Source organism: Danio rerio, chromosome 7 (assembly GCF_052040795.2).
Source record: "Danio rerio strain M-AB ecotype USA chromosome 7, GRCz13ab, whole genome shotgun sequence".
Classification (NCBI taxonomy): domain Eukaryota; kingdom Metazoa; phylum Chordata; class Actinopteri; order Cypriniformes; family Danionidae; genus Danio; species Danio rerio.
Genome location: NC_141027.1, coordinates 21,777,859 through 21,792,585, shown reverse-complemented (window position 1 = coordinate 21,792,585; position 14,727 = coordinate 21,777,859). Strand labels below are relative to the sequence as shown.

Sequence of the window (14,727 nt, the reverse complement as noted above, 5' to 3'; positions counted from 1 at the left end):
TCCAAATCAACAGCAACTTTAGAAATATGTTTTCTGAGAAAAATGGCAACAAGTTTAATACTTATTTCCCCCACTGTATGTGTGTGTGTGTGTGTGTGTATAAAACAAAACACAAAAAAGAGATTAATGTGTGGATTTAATTAGAATATTTTTTACTTGGGCTGGTTAAATTCCTTCTTATGGTCACAACATAACTTAAGCAGACATAAAACACAATGCAACACAAGAAGCACTACATTAGGGTGTACTCTCACTAGGCACAGTCGCCTTGAACCGTGCTGAAGTGCAGTTGTCCTCCCTCCCCTCTCCTCCGACGGCCTGCACTCACACTGCATTTTGCCTTCCGAACCAGAGCACACTTGCGATACGACTGTTCAGTTTAACAAAATAGAAGTGCCCTCGCTCAGCACAGTGGAAATTTCTTTAGTTACATTGTTTTAGTCAGCGACACAGTCAGCAGTGACATGGTCAAATATTTAGCAGATCAGATCCACCACTTTTGCAAGTATTAGGAGGTTTGCTGAAGGTGGCAGCTGACATTCAGTGAGGGATTTGCATCTTTAATAAACTATGACAGTTCATTGAAAAGTAAAAATATTAATAAATCCAGATGAAACAGATACTTAAAAGTGACGTCGCGTGACTACCACTGTAATAAACAAATTAAATTTAAAACTAATGAAATAAAAAAGCAGTAGTTCACACTGGTAGGAATTTAAAGAGCTGCTACGCCTTTTTCTACATTGTTCAACAGAGTAGTAGTTAATTTCAAAAGATATTTGAAGCTGATAATATGTGCTACCAGTGTTTTTACATCCTTATTTAATATGGTAGTTCATTCTGATAGACATTGGAAGCTGACAAGATGTGCTAACCCTGTTTTAGTAGATAAAACAAAACAGAATAAGCTACTGTACCTTTAGCACATTCTGATGAGGTAGCAGAAATCGTCAAAACACCGGCCAACTGAACCACGCCAGGGCCCGATTTGAATTACTCACACTTAGCAAAGGAACCGGGAAATGTGCCTGGGCACAGTTCAGATAGCATAGAGTGAGTGCACCCTTAGCCTCAACTGTCCTTTCTCGTATTTTCTCTTGCATGCCAACTACAGTTTAAAGAGAATCTTGCTGAGTTAACTAAAGTTATTTATACTATCAACCTTTTTATAGTTGGTTAAACAACACAGCCTGAGGGTGGCAACAATTCAGCAAATCATGCAACATCCAAGACAGATCAATTAATGAATCCTTAAGTGTTCTCATTAAATACAACACTACTTAGATCAAATCATAACGCAAGCACTTAAAAGAGGCTCTCTGTTTTATAAATTCTGAATTCACATGGTTGGAAAAGCAGGAAAAAAAGTCCTTGGAAAATCTGCTCCACATTTCCACCACATCTTAACCCACCGGGATCCAGAACATCAAAGTGTGTATGTGTATGTGTGTGTGTGCATGTGTGTGTGGGTGAGCTTGGGCTCGGGCATCCGGATGCATGTTTACTCAGCAAACACTTGGGTTCGGTTGCTAGGACACCTGCTTAGGACACGTGCAGAAGCATGACTGACCCAGATGAACTTTGACCTTTATGAAGGTGACCTTTACCACCCTGCAGTAGCAAGGCTTTTCATGTGGTCAACTCTCCCATCTGAACGTTCACCTTTAGCCTCTGGCCCTGAGCTACAGAGATAGTTTGAGAGTCTCTGTGTGTGTTTGTGTGTGTGAAACGTAAGAGTTGCAAAGGAGTAAATACTTAAGGTTCCCTTGTGAACAGGTGGGCACACAATTTTGAATATTCACAAATAGTATGTGTGCATCTGGTATTTCAATGCTTTTTGCAGAGTTCATGCACATTTTACTACTAAAATTCCATGACCTTTCCAAGACTTTCCTAGAAAATAAATGTTCATGATCTATCGATTTATGTAACGTCTACAAATACATGGTTAATAAAAACAATGATGTTCAAATTTATTACAGCAGATCATAAAACATGCAACAATCTGTTTCATTTACATTTGTGTTTATATTTATGTAAAATAGATTTTGATAATGCTTAAACAGCACTAATAATCTGAGAGCATGTTTTAGGCCAAGGACAGAAAAGAAGTAAAGACAACTAAACTATATTTAAGTTAGGGCTGCACAAAATATCGTATCAGCATCGACATCCCAACGTGTGCATCTGCAATAGCCTCATCGCAGGATATCCAAGGTTGGGATTATAGTTTAATATAGAGTTTAATCATAATGGAGTAAAAGCTGATCATCTGCATGCATTTATAAAGAGATAGTTCACCCAAAAACTACTTACCATTTCCATTACACCCTTCACTTGTTTTAAACATTCTTTTTTTTCTTTTTTAATGAACACAAAAAGAAGACAATAAACAACTCCTATAGTATTGAAACAAGTGAAGTGTGGTTAAATAGTTAGTAGATTTTAATATTTGAGTAAACTGTTCTTTTAAGGCCTGTGACTGTGTGAGCATTTTAATATTTGACAGTTTAAAACATCCGGCCACAAGACATTTTTTGAAACTTTATTAAAGGTTAATAAATATACAATGAAGACTATGCAGTGTTGATTACTCAACATCTGTACCTGAACAGTGAATACCTGGAAACTATAATTTACTTTTGTCTTTGCTATAATTTATTTATCTATGCTGTAATTTAATTGTTATATATTTTCTTCAAGAGTCACTCCCCTACAAAATCCCCCCAAGCAATCCACATAAACCTTTTAAATCATCTGGGGAAATTGTATTTACATCACAATATACATCACAGAAATACAAAATACAGTAATGTCAGATTTTCTCGTGATCGTGCGGCTCTAATTCAAGTATACAGATATTTTCATGACTTTTCTAAAACTGTGGGTTTTTCTGTTTTTCCAAAACTTTTCCAGGTCTGGAAAATGCCATGCCAAAATTCCATGACTTTTCCAGGTTTTCCATGACCGTATTAACCCTGTTTTTGGTTAATCATATGGGACGTGTAGTGCGAAGTGCAAAAGACACGGTTTACAATCAGTTTTTATCAAGTTTTTGAAGCCACATAAATAAGGGTTTGTTTATTCAGTTCATTACGCAGCTTCTCCTACCACAGCAAATTACATTTTTACTTTTGATATTTATTGACAGTTAATCAGGAATTGATGATTTCGTTTTCCTTGATTACTTGAACAGAAAAGCAGCTTTTTTCGCATGTCTTACATGCCATATTCCAGTTTTGCATAAATTAAGTTAGCATCTTTGGATGAAAACATAGCTATTGAAATCTGACCACGGTCAAGTGATCACAAGAGTCCTATAACAATTTTACTAGATACAAACAATCTTAAATGACCAATTGTGATTGAATCACTTAAAGAATGTTAAAGGGGACCTATTTTATCCCCTTTTCAAGATTTTAAAGTCTTTTGTGTCTCCAGAATGTGTCTGTAAAGTTTCAGCTCAAAATACCCACCTGATTATTAATTATAGCTTTGTGTATATTGGAAAATTGAGCTGTTTTTGTTGCCTGTGATTTTAATGCAAATGAGCTGGTTCTCCCCGCCCACCAATCCCATGTGCGTGTCAGAGCAATAGAAATCTTTCTAATTCTTGTAGCCTTCACAAAGATAAGCAACACAGTGACAAATAAGAATGAAGTAGATTTCCCTTACTACTCTAAGATCTTTTCCAACTGTTATTTGATGTATTTGTTCTGGAGTTAATTCAAGCCTTTCTACAATGATGAATCACACTAAATATTGTTATAAAGTTTGCATGCACACACATACACATTTAGCTTTGCACTGTTTTTTGCATGGAAAATGTTTCAGGATACATGTTAATATCCACTGCTGTATGGACATCTATTATGTTACTGTACAAAATAAACCTTCTTTTGTAATTGTTCTAACACTATGCAGCTGTGGTGATAGCGATTTTACCGTCCTTATTACAAACATGCACTGTATTAAAAACATGTTAAACTTGTACAGCTCATTCTTGAGGTGCAGACGATCACAGGGAGCTGAACAGATTTTTTAATCTCAGTTACTTTGCGCTTGTCCTGTCTTGTTGATATGATTATAAGCGCTACTACAGAGACATGTTAATAAATGGCTGTCAATCAATTTAGTGGGTGGGGAAACTGCACACCTACGTCACGTTGCGGTTGGTCTTAAAATGGAAGGGATTTAGATCCTATTTGAACTTCAGGAAAAAAAAAACAGACTTACTGTCTTCATATCAACCTAATATGACTGTGGACACACTTTACCAACACACTGTTCTGTCCAAACAGCTTACAAAAGATGATTTTAATCATAGGTGCCCTTTAAATGGATTTTATGGTAATGTTCTCCCCGAGAATATGTTAACTCTCCCTGATTTCAAATGTATATGAGTTTCTTTCTTCTGTTAAACACAAAAGAAGATATTTTAAAAAATGTTGAAAACCTTTAACCATTGACATTTCCAACAAAAGACTTGAAGAGATTAATGCCAACCCTCTGAGTAAAGCGCAAAGTCTTAAGCAATACACCTATTGCTCCTAGTTATTGTAGTGATGCAATCACTTTATTGCAAATTTATTATTCACACAAACATAATAATGAAAGCACACTAACTATTTATATACAGTGACCACCCGATACACAACACCCTACCTCTTTCTGATTGTCTTTGATTGTCATTTAATAAAGCTAACTTGGAATGATAATTACTGGGACAAGGGCTATACAAATAAACTTAAATTGAATTACAGGCTTTCAGCTTTCTTCAAAATAACTTCTTTTGTGTGTAACAGAAGAAATAAAACACATAAATTGGTTCAGAAGCACTTGAGGGTTAATATATTTTCATTTTTGTGTGAACTTCCCTTTAATATAATTCAGAAAAAGCTAAATCATGCAAGAAAATATACAATTGATTTGCTTTGATGTGCAATAGTTTGCCATGAGTACTCCTACACACTCTTTTTATTCACTATGTGACAAATAACGCACTGTGACACAATCACACACATTTTTTTTGCTAGTGCACTTTGTGTGCGTGACCTTGGCTCTGTTTACACCTGGTATTACCATCCGTCTCTTGTGATCCAGTTACAAATGGTAAACAGAGACACAAAGCTGTTCACACCTGGTACTAACATGCATCTGAAATCTGACCAACTGCCACAGTTTTGAAACTGGAGAGTCTCTGATTTCATGACTTTATAAGTAACTCACTATATCAGTTAATATTAATGCATGTTTAAACCTGTATATATGTATCTAACTGTGATCAGCTCCCAACATATGAATAATACCAAGGTGCAAAATACAAAAGTGCAAGTAGGTTGATTGATAAATACAGAATGTACGAAGACAGAAAGGCATATGGTTTTGTTTACACATGCACACTATCAGGCTTAGATTTAGATGTGTTTTTGAAGCAAATTTCTTAGATCTTGTTAATACAAATACTAATACTTGTGATAACAGGATTTCTGCAGGTTTGACATACTCAATTTACTAACATAATTATTTTTAGGGTTTTTTAACCTTTTATTGGACACAATAGTGGAGATTACAGACAGGAAACTGTGGGGACCAGAGAGAGGGGAAGAATCAGCAAAGGACCTTGAGCTGGGAATTGACCTCAGGTTGCCTGTGCTATATGCTATATGTACATGTACATATACAATACAAACCAAAAGTTTGGACACGCCAATCTTGGCTATTAACAGCCATTTTCGTGAAAAGCCTGAAAAGTGATCAGATCTTGGTAGTAACAGATCAGATGAAATCCTGATTATGTAATCAAATCAAATTTTTGTAATTATTAAAGTATACAGTTATTATAAAATACGCATTTCATTTTTAAAAGAAGCTGCTGAGGCTGTTGTTGAAATATATTTTTCTCCACAATTATGCCTCTTGTTCATAGTCTTATTATATTTTGAGAGAATCTTGTGCATTGTTAAAAAAAAAAAAAAAAAAAAAACTAAAAGTGATTTTAAGTCAGAATTTGCCAGGGGTATGAATGAATGATTTTAGGCTGGGTTGTATTTTCTCTTTGTATCTGTCAAAACTGTACAAGTCTTTCCAATTTCAGTAAACGCAATTAGGCGGTCAATTAGGGATTAGCACAAAACTAATCTAAACGTAATACAAAAGTAGTCAGATTACATTACCATAAATGTGTAATCTAAAAGATTATATAGCCGCCTACAAATTATGTCATGCAATCTTTAATCAGTAACTGATAACAATTCATAAGTAATCAGCCCAGACGTGAAAGTGATTTAAATAGGGATGAAACCATTCACATGACACACGATCCAGGCATAAAAAACTAAATATAAAATGCCTAATTATACATTTGAATAGAGACAGGAGTTAAACATTAGGACAATTCTAAGGCTTAAACATTTAGGGGGCCCCCAGAGACATTATCAAGGGCCCCCCAACGTGGCGGCCAGCGGGGCCCTGGTACCATGTGATCATCCGGTCCGCATGGTTTGGCTGATTAATATATATATATATATATATATATATATATATATATATATATATATATATATATATATATATATATATATTTTTTTTTTTTTTTTTTTTTGTGTATAGACGTCTGTGACAGTTTTCCACTGTGCTGACGGTTTATGTGCATCATGTTTGTTATCCTGTCAGTATAAGTGAACGTCTTTTTGCAGTGTTTGCACACAGGTTGTGTTTTGTCTACTGCACTTCACCGCTGTCACCTCTTGCTTGCCACTGACATGCAGGTAAAGCGAGTTTGCGCCTGTAAACACATCGCCCTCTCTGTTTAAAAAATGTATCGCGATTTGTTCAACATTTCTACCGGCTAGAATAGTCACATATTTGAATTGATTTTCAACTGGCTCACGGTGAATTGTTACATCTCTATATGTAATGTGTTTCAAATAGGATAAAAGGGTCTAAATCAGCGGTGTAAAAAACTCAGTCCTGGAGGGCTGGTGTCCTGCACAGTTTAGCTCTAACTTCCTTCAACACACCTGCCTGGAAGTTTCTAGTACACATAGAAAGAGCTTGTTTAGCTGGTTCAGGTGTGTTTTATTGGGGTTGGAACTAAAATAGGACACCCGCCCTCCAGGACTGAGTTTGGACACCCCTGGTCTAAATAAAGTATTGACAAGAAATGAACCAGAGAGCATGTTAATGCCAGGTAAAAATGTTAATGTAGTTCTGCTGACCACCATTGGCCTTTGGTGCATTTCTGCTGAAACACCAGGGTACATTTATTTGATAAAACAAACAAACATATTAAGTACAACTTTTTTTATTGAACTTGAACAGCACAATAAAATGTCATTTATTTTTGTAATACCAAGAATTTACTCCATTAATCCAGTCATAAAACATTCAAAAATGCTGATATTGTGCTCAAGAGCCATGTCTTCCTGCTTATTATATTCGTAGAAACCATAATAGTCCTTTACAGAATTCTCTGAACAGCATTCATTCGAAAGAAAAATCTTTTGTGATGTAAAGTCTTTACTGTCGCTTTTGCTAAATATTAATTCATCCATGCTCATGTCAACATCAAACAATAACTGCCCCTGAACTTTTGAACAATAGTTTACACACACTCTCATTGACTAGAACACCATGTTTCCTTCTGACAGCTCCATGACACGGTAACCACACAGAATGTTCCGCCCAAACGTTGTTCAGTGTTCAGAGTCTTGAGTCTGAAAGTGAGCCCAGAAAGCCCACAGACCTAATAAACTGCAGTGGGATCAGTCCGACAGACCCTATAAAGTGCTCCCTATCAGCTGAGTCAGCAACAGACAGCTCGAGCTTAGACCAAACACACACACACAGAGGTGAACAGACACGTGCATCTGGATTCTCTTAACTCGCATACAAAAGAGTTAGTATGTGGACTGCTATGAATGTGGCATTTGTGTGCGTGTTGGGATGTTCGGTCAGTGCTTTGATAGCTGCTGGATGTTAGAAAAGAAAAGCTAAGAGTCCAAAGAGAATGAAGGACGGGGAAAACGAGGGAGGAAAGGGAAAAAGGGTCAAACACACAAACACAAACCACATGCAGCTGGTCTGTATACGCCTCGGCACGTGAGGCTTTTCTTCATGGGGTCAGGGAGTTTCTGTGTGCATGGATGCATGTATATATGGCTGCTGTTTACAAATGTGTGCAAGGTTGTGTGTTCGACTCTCTCGCTTCTCTCTGCGCTGCACACACACTGGTTTTAGCCCATAGAAAGAGAGTGAGTCACCTTTTGGGTTTAAAGGCTCGCCAAAAATATAAAAATAGAGCGGAAGAGACACACATACTCGCACGCTGACCAGAGACTGAGTCACTTTAGGCCACATCCATCAGACTACTGAAAAACACTGCGGTGTCTCTGTTTCAGCCCACCTATTGGACAGAGACATATGTGTGCCTCCTACAGTGGGCACCTATGGTGGAGGGGGCGTCGGTTTGTCTAATCCCCACCCCCGTCCTGCTCCTGTCTGACTCTAGGGAGAGAATGTGAGAGAGACAGGCAGGCTCTGAAGTTTTGGGAGTTTTCTTACACTTTAAATGATCTTCTAATGCCCTTCAATTATATGCTGCTGCTAATTGGTCATAGTGTGCAAAGTTCTACTAAAAGGGATGCAAATATTTACATTGTGACATTCTCACTCACCTTCATGATTCCAAATCACCCTCGTCATTCCAAATCCGTGGAAATCTGTGGAACATACAAAGAATAAATTGAATGAATGCTAGGGCTGCACAATATATCGTTTCAGCATTGATATTGCAATGTGTGTGTCTGCAATAGCCACATCACAGGATACACAATGTTGAATCGGGATTATAGTCGATCAACAATTGAGAATACATGGGAGAATACAGAGTAATTGTAAAGTATAACGAAAACAGAGTGAAACATTATCATTTGTACACTACCTGACAAAAGTCTTGTTGACGATCCCAGTTGTAAGAGCAACAAATAATAACTTGACTTCTAATTGATCTTTTGGAAATGTGGCAGAAGATAGATTTATCTGTTGAACTTCATCCCAATTATAACAAATACTACAGAAGACTTATTGGAACCCACATGGACCTAAGATTCTCACAGAAATCAGTTAAGTTTGATGAAGGAGTTTGGGGTTACATTCAGTATGGGGGCATGCGAGAGATCTGCAGATTGGACGGCAACATCAACAGCCTGAGGTATCAAGACTCTGGCTTGCCTCTTTCATTACAAGTCACAGGAGAGGGCAAATTCTTCAGCAGGATAGCGCTCCTTGTCATACTTTAGCTCCACTTCAAAGTGCTCCAGGATTGGCCAGGCCAGTCACCAGACATGAACATTATTAAGGATGTCTGGGGTAAGATGAAGAAGGAGGCATTGAAGATGAATCCAAATAATCTTGATGAACTTAGGGAGTCCTGCAAGAATGCTTTCTTTGCCATTTCAGATGACTTTATTAATACGATATTTGAGTAATTGCAGAGATGCATGGATGCAGTCCTCCAAGCTCATGGGAGTCATACGCAATGTTAATTCTTTTTCCACTGCACCATGACTTTATATTCTATACTGAACATTATTTCTGTTAGGTAACAAGTCTTAGCAAAGTCAGAGCTGACCGTCCTAATTTAATAATTAAAAATCAAAGCATGATAATATTTTATTTTGGGTAAAATAAGCGTAATCTCTCCCCGTGTTGGTGTGGGATTCCTCCGGGTGCTCTGGTTTCCCCCACAAGTCCAAAGACATGCGGTACAGGTGAATTGGGTAAGCCAAATTTTTCATGGTGTTTGTATGTGTGCGAATGAGTGTGTATGGGTTTCCCAGTGATGGGTTGTGGCTGGATGGGCATCCGCTACATAAACATATGCTGGATAAATTGGTGGTTTATTCCACTCTGGCGACCACGGATTAATAAAGGGACTAAGCCAAAATGCAAATGAATGAATGAATGAATAAGCGTAATCTAGAGGCCTTTGCCTTTCATACAAGCCACTTCTGATACCAAATGATCAACTAGGAGTCAAGTTATTATTAGTTGTTTCTAGAACTTGGATAGGCGACAAGACTTTTGTCAGGTAGTGTATGTGTTTTAAAGGCACTTTACTTTAATGAAGATTATACAGTTTTATTTTTAAATTTCATTATTCAATTTCTGTACCTAAATATGGTTTGACTCTCTGGAAAACCATAAAGCAATGTTTATTTTACTTTTTTCTTTGCTCTATTGAAATTATTCTTGATTGCAATTTCTTAATTAATTTTATACATGATTCACACCCTTACAAATTACCCAAATCAATCTAAATTAATGTGATTTTTCCTCCAAATAGAGCTATTCAAGCCATCTGGTGAAGTTTTTTATCTCAATGTATAATAATATATAATTGCAGAAAAACAAAATATCGCATTGTTGTATTTATACAACATCTTTTAGCCCGTATGAATTCCCAATAGGGTTAGGTCGATAGACAATGCCATAGTCCATCGCGATGGCTGACAGACATCACAATGCTGAGCCGGCATCGCAATCCTCTGCCCTGGCCCCATCGCAGCAGCAACCCGCTTGTGAAAAATACACACTTAAGCCATTTATACTAATACGTCTTGGTTTTAAAATTACATTTTAGAATGAAAACGATTTAGGTCCACGCTGGCGTTTCATCTAACATTTCTGAAAAGCCCTGATTCCACACTATACTGCTGAAAATGTACATCACATGACCACACAAAAACACACACACTCGGTCATGCGCTGCAGTGAATGTGCACGTCTGAGCTCCAGCAGTCAGCGGGTGCTTTGAGCACAAAACCCTAGAGAGCAGTGCAAGTCAGACAGTTCTTCAATTAAGTACTGCTGGATTGCGTCCCACTACAGATGTTAAACATGACATTTAATTCATCTTGTCTCTATCTAATGAGTCTTCGGTCTCTTCGAATCTATCAGGTAATGTGCCACAGCCTCAGTGCACAGCTTTAATCTTTCACTTTCATGTTCATGTTCATACTTGGTAATTTTAGCGAAAACCTCAGATACTGTTGGCTGGTTCCTGTTAGTTGTGAACCTTTTTTCCCAACCAAGTTTGTCAACGCTATTATAGCGACACAGATCACTCTGCCTATTCATGCCAGAATCTCACGGAAAAAGTGATTCACAGGTGGTAATTTGTGTGTAACTTTTAAGATTTGGTTATGGGTTTTATGATTTGGTTATGGGTAAAACAAAGACCATGAGAGTCATGTAGTTGAAACGGTAGGATACAAATAATTAATTAATTGAGAATTAATTAATTTTTCATAAATAATTAATTAATCGCCGCCAACGCCAACATCGACCATCGCAATGTTTCACATTAGACATCATTTGACGCCAAATTGGTCGACATCGCCCAACCCTAATACCCAATAGGGTCGGTTTACAACAAACAGGGTAATGCACTACATCACTTAATATATATTCATATTTATGCATTAAGGAGACACTTTTATTAACGTACAGGTATACATTTACCTTTTATCAAGGTTTTTCAAGTCATAATTCAAACATAACCATAATTACAAGATTAAAGCATTTGTGAAAGTAGATGTCTACATACAATCTTAATGTGAACATAAATAAAACTAAAGTTCAGAAATGCATAATCCTCAAACCGATTATGTAAACAACACCAAGTTAAACATCACATGTTGTCATCTTAGATTTACAGCAATTACAACACAGAATCAGAGTTATTACTTCTGCTGGGAATCAAGCCTATGCCACTGCAAAATGTAGGCACCCATAATACAGCATTTCCCAAGTCATTAAACACCAAACATGACATCAGAGCAGCACTGTTGTCATCTCGCATGGTGAGCTTTTTGAAAGTTGAACTTGAACACACTGCAAAGATTACATCGAACAGCCAACAAGCAGTCTGCTCTGTGTCTGCGTGAGAGGAAATAACTGTCTATGTATCAGCAGTTATCAATAGCCTATATTTGTCATTCAAAAAGGAACATTTAAACTAGGTCAGCTGATAGTCAAAGCAGCTTTTTGAATATGACTAACGCTGATCACTTGTTCTATTCCAGATAGCTCATATATTTGTGTATTGAGATGCAAGAGTCTTCTATTTGTCTTGAATTCTTTGCTTGCTTTAAGCAGTTTGGTTTTTATTCCTGTGTGTGCACAGATTTCTTCGCTGAACCGAACAGCCAATCAGAGATCTCGCACTGACCAGCATTGCTTATGAACACCCACTTAATGCACTCAGTCCACTACTGACTGTGAGAAACACCGCAAACCTTTGCTGGACATTGCTTTATGATGGCCTGACATTGGCTGATTCCTGACTGCTAACATTTTGTACCTTTAAAGGTCCCATGAAGCGCATTGAAATGTGTTTTTTTTATTCGATGTTTGACATAATCTCAACTGAAACATGAAGAGAGGGTGGGACATAATGTAGCTCCTCCTCTTTAAAAAAAAAAACAGCCAATAGCGTTTTGTTTTTATTACTGCTCTGCGAGTGAAATTGGTTGAGCTCAAGTGCATCAAATGAAGAGCAAATGAGAAGTGTCGAAGGGGGCGAGGCTCATAAGAGACTAAAGATCATTTGATTGGTTATGATTTATATGATTTAATGAGAAACTGTAGTGAGGCAATCATTGCTCCATTTAGGAGGAACTAACAAACTACAAGCTTTACATGTTTTTATCAGTTTTATATCTTCTAAACCTAAATGTTGTCATTATTTTAGAGCACACTAGCTTATAAGTACCCTAAAACCTAACAATACTGATACTAACATCTAAAAGTTTCAGATGAGATTCATAAGAGCTCTTTAAGGGTGAATTTTCCCAAAACAGTGCTACCAAAACAATCTGAAATAAAAGACAAGGACTATTGCAAATGCTTTTAGGAAACATTTTACAGCAAATTGACCTGCATTGCATTCAATGTGCAAGTTCTATTGGCATTATCAGTGCTATGCAACAGCTGTTTGAGCTGTAGGAATGCCACTTGACTGAAATAATTAGGTATACAAGTACATTTCTTAACTATAGTGACTGGTGTAGGTGTACATAAGCAAAGGCACTTTATAGTCAAAATGCTCATCTTGGCAGGGTATTAAAACTGTTGGTTTGCCTTGAATTATCAACAACAACAACAAGATACAAAAGTTCATATAACATCACTTGAGTTGATGACATGAAAACTTTCTAGATTAAACTTGTGGTACAATGTATACCTGTGCTATAATAGTGTTCATAGTCAGATTGTACTTTCACTAGTCTGTAAAATTAGTGATTGATGTTATTATCTTTTTCTTACACACAATGTTATTGCTGTTACACTGCAATATTGACAGTTTCAGTTTTAATCCTTGAAGGCAAGCCCATGGAAATCACACAAGACATTTGCCAAACGTCGCACAGGAGTTATGTTGGTGAACCTCAAAACACATTACAGAATTTAAGTATGAACAGAGGGCGTCACAGTGGCACAGTGGGTAGCACGATCGCCTCACAGCAAGAAGGTCGCTGGTTCGAACCCTGGCTGGGCCAGTTGGCCTTTCTGTGTGAAGTTTGCATGTTTTCCCCGTGTTGGTGTGGGTTTCCTTGAGGTGCTCCAGTTTTCCCCACAGTCCAAAGACATGCACTATAGGTGAATTGAATAAGTTAAAATGGCCGTAATGTATGTGTGTGAATGCAGGAGTCTATGGGTGTTTCCTAGTGTTGGGTTGCAGCTGGAAAGGCATCCGCTGCATAATACAAGCTACTTATGGGCCATACATAGCCTTGTTACTGTAAAAGGTATTACTGTAAAAGCTATTGCAGGCATCTCCAACTATCACCGATACACAACAACACATTTTGACATGGCACTAATAACTTAAACTGCTAAATAAAATATTTTGTATTGTCAATTTTTTAACTCAGCATATTAGTTTTTAGCACCATAAACAAATACTGACCAATTTTACTGACATCAACTACAACTACTAAAGAATTGGTATTGTGACAACTAATCCAATTTTTGAGGCAATTTTATTAAAAGTTATTTATTTAAGCAATATTTTTTTTAAGTATAAACGTGTCCAAACCTTGAGGCAGATGTGCAACAGCAGCAGAAGATCACACTGGGTGCCACTCCTGTCAGCTAAGAACAGAAAACTGAGGCCCCGTTTACACTAGTGCGTTTTAGTTTGAAAACGCATAAGTTTTGCTACAGTTACGCCATCCGTCCACACTACGCCGGAGTTCTCGAGCGCTGAAAACGGAGCTTTTTGAAAACGCTGGAGAGGCCGTTTTCATTCTAAAACGCTGCTGCTCCATCTCAGTGTGGATGGGGAAAGACGGAGACATCTGAAAACGGAGGCGGGGCTGCAAACGTTCGCCTATCTGATTGGGGCTTTTCCTCAATATTAAGTAGCCAACACACAGTTCAGTCTCGCATCCTCTTCTTGTAAGTTAAGACTTCGCAAGTTTGATCAAGGCTGCAGTCTCCCCTTTCTCAGTTTGATATGGAAAACATACCGAGGACACGGGTAAATCTTCAAAGGGAACAGTGTACTTTATAACTTCATTCACATCACCTTGGCTACGTTGTTTCACTTTCTCAACAATAAAATGTAAACATGATTTAAGGAACTGCCTATTTTCTTTTAATATTGACAACTAAACAGACAGCAGAAATGTTGAGGCGCCGTGCTGCATATATGGGCGT

At 37.4% G+C, this 14,727-nt stretch overlaps 1 protein-coding gene across 4 annotated transcripts in view; it reads right to left on the bottom strand.

The window, feature by feature from the left end:
- The window catches only part of kdm6ba (lysine (K)-specific demethylase 6B, a), a 148,476-nt gene that overhangs the window by 75,678 nt on the left and 58,071 nt on the right, over nucleotides 1-14,727 (bottom strand). For all 4 annotated transcript variants that reach the window (XM_087260915.1, XM_087260920.1, XM_087260917.1 and 1 more), the window contains exon 4: nucleotides 8,679-8,723. The gene's annotated coding sequence lies outside the window, so the exon portion shown is untranslated. The remainder of the gene's footprint in view (nucleotides 1-8,678; nucleotides 8,724-14,727) is intronic.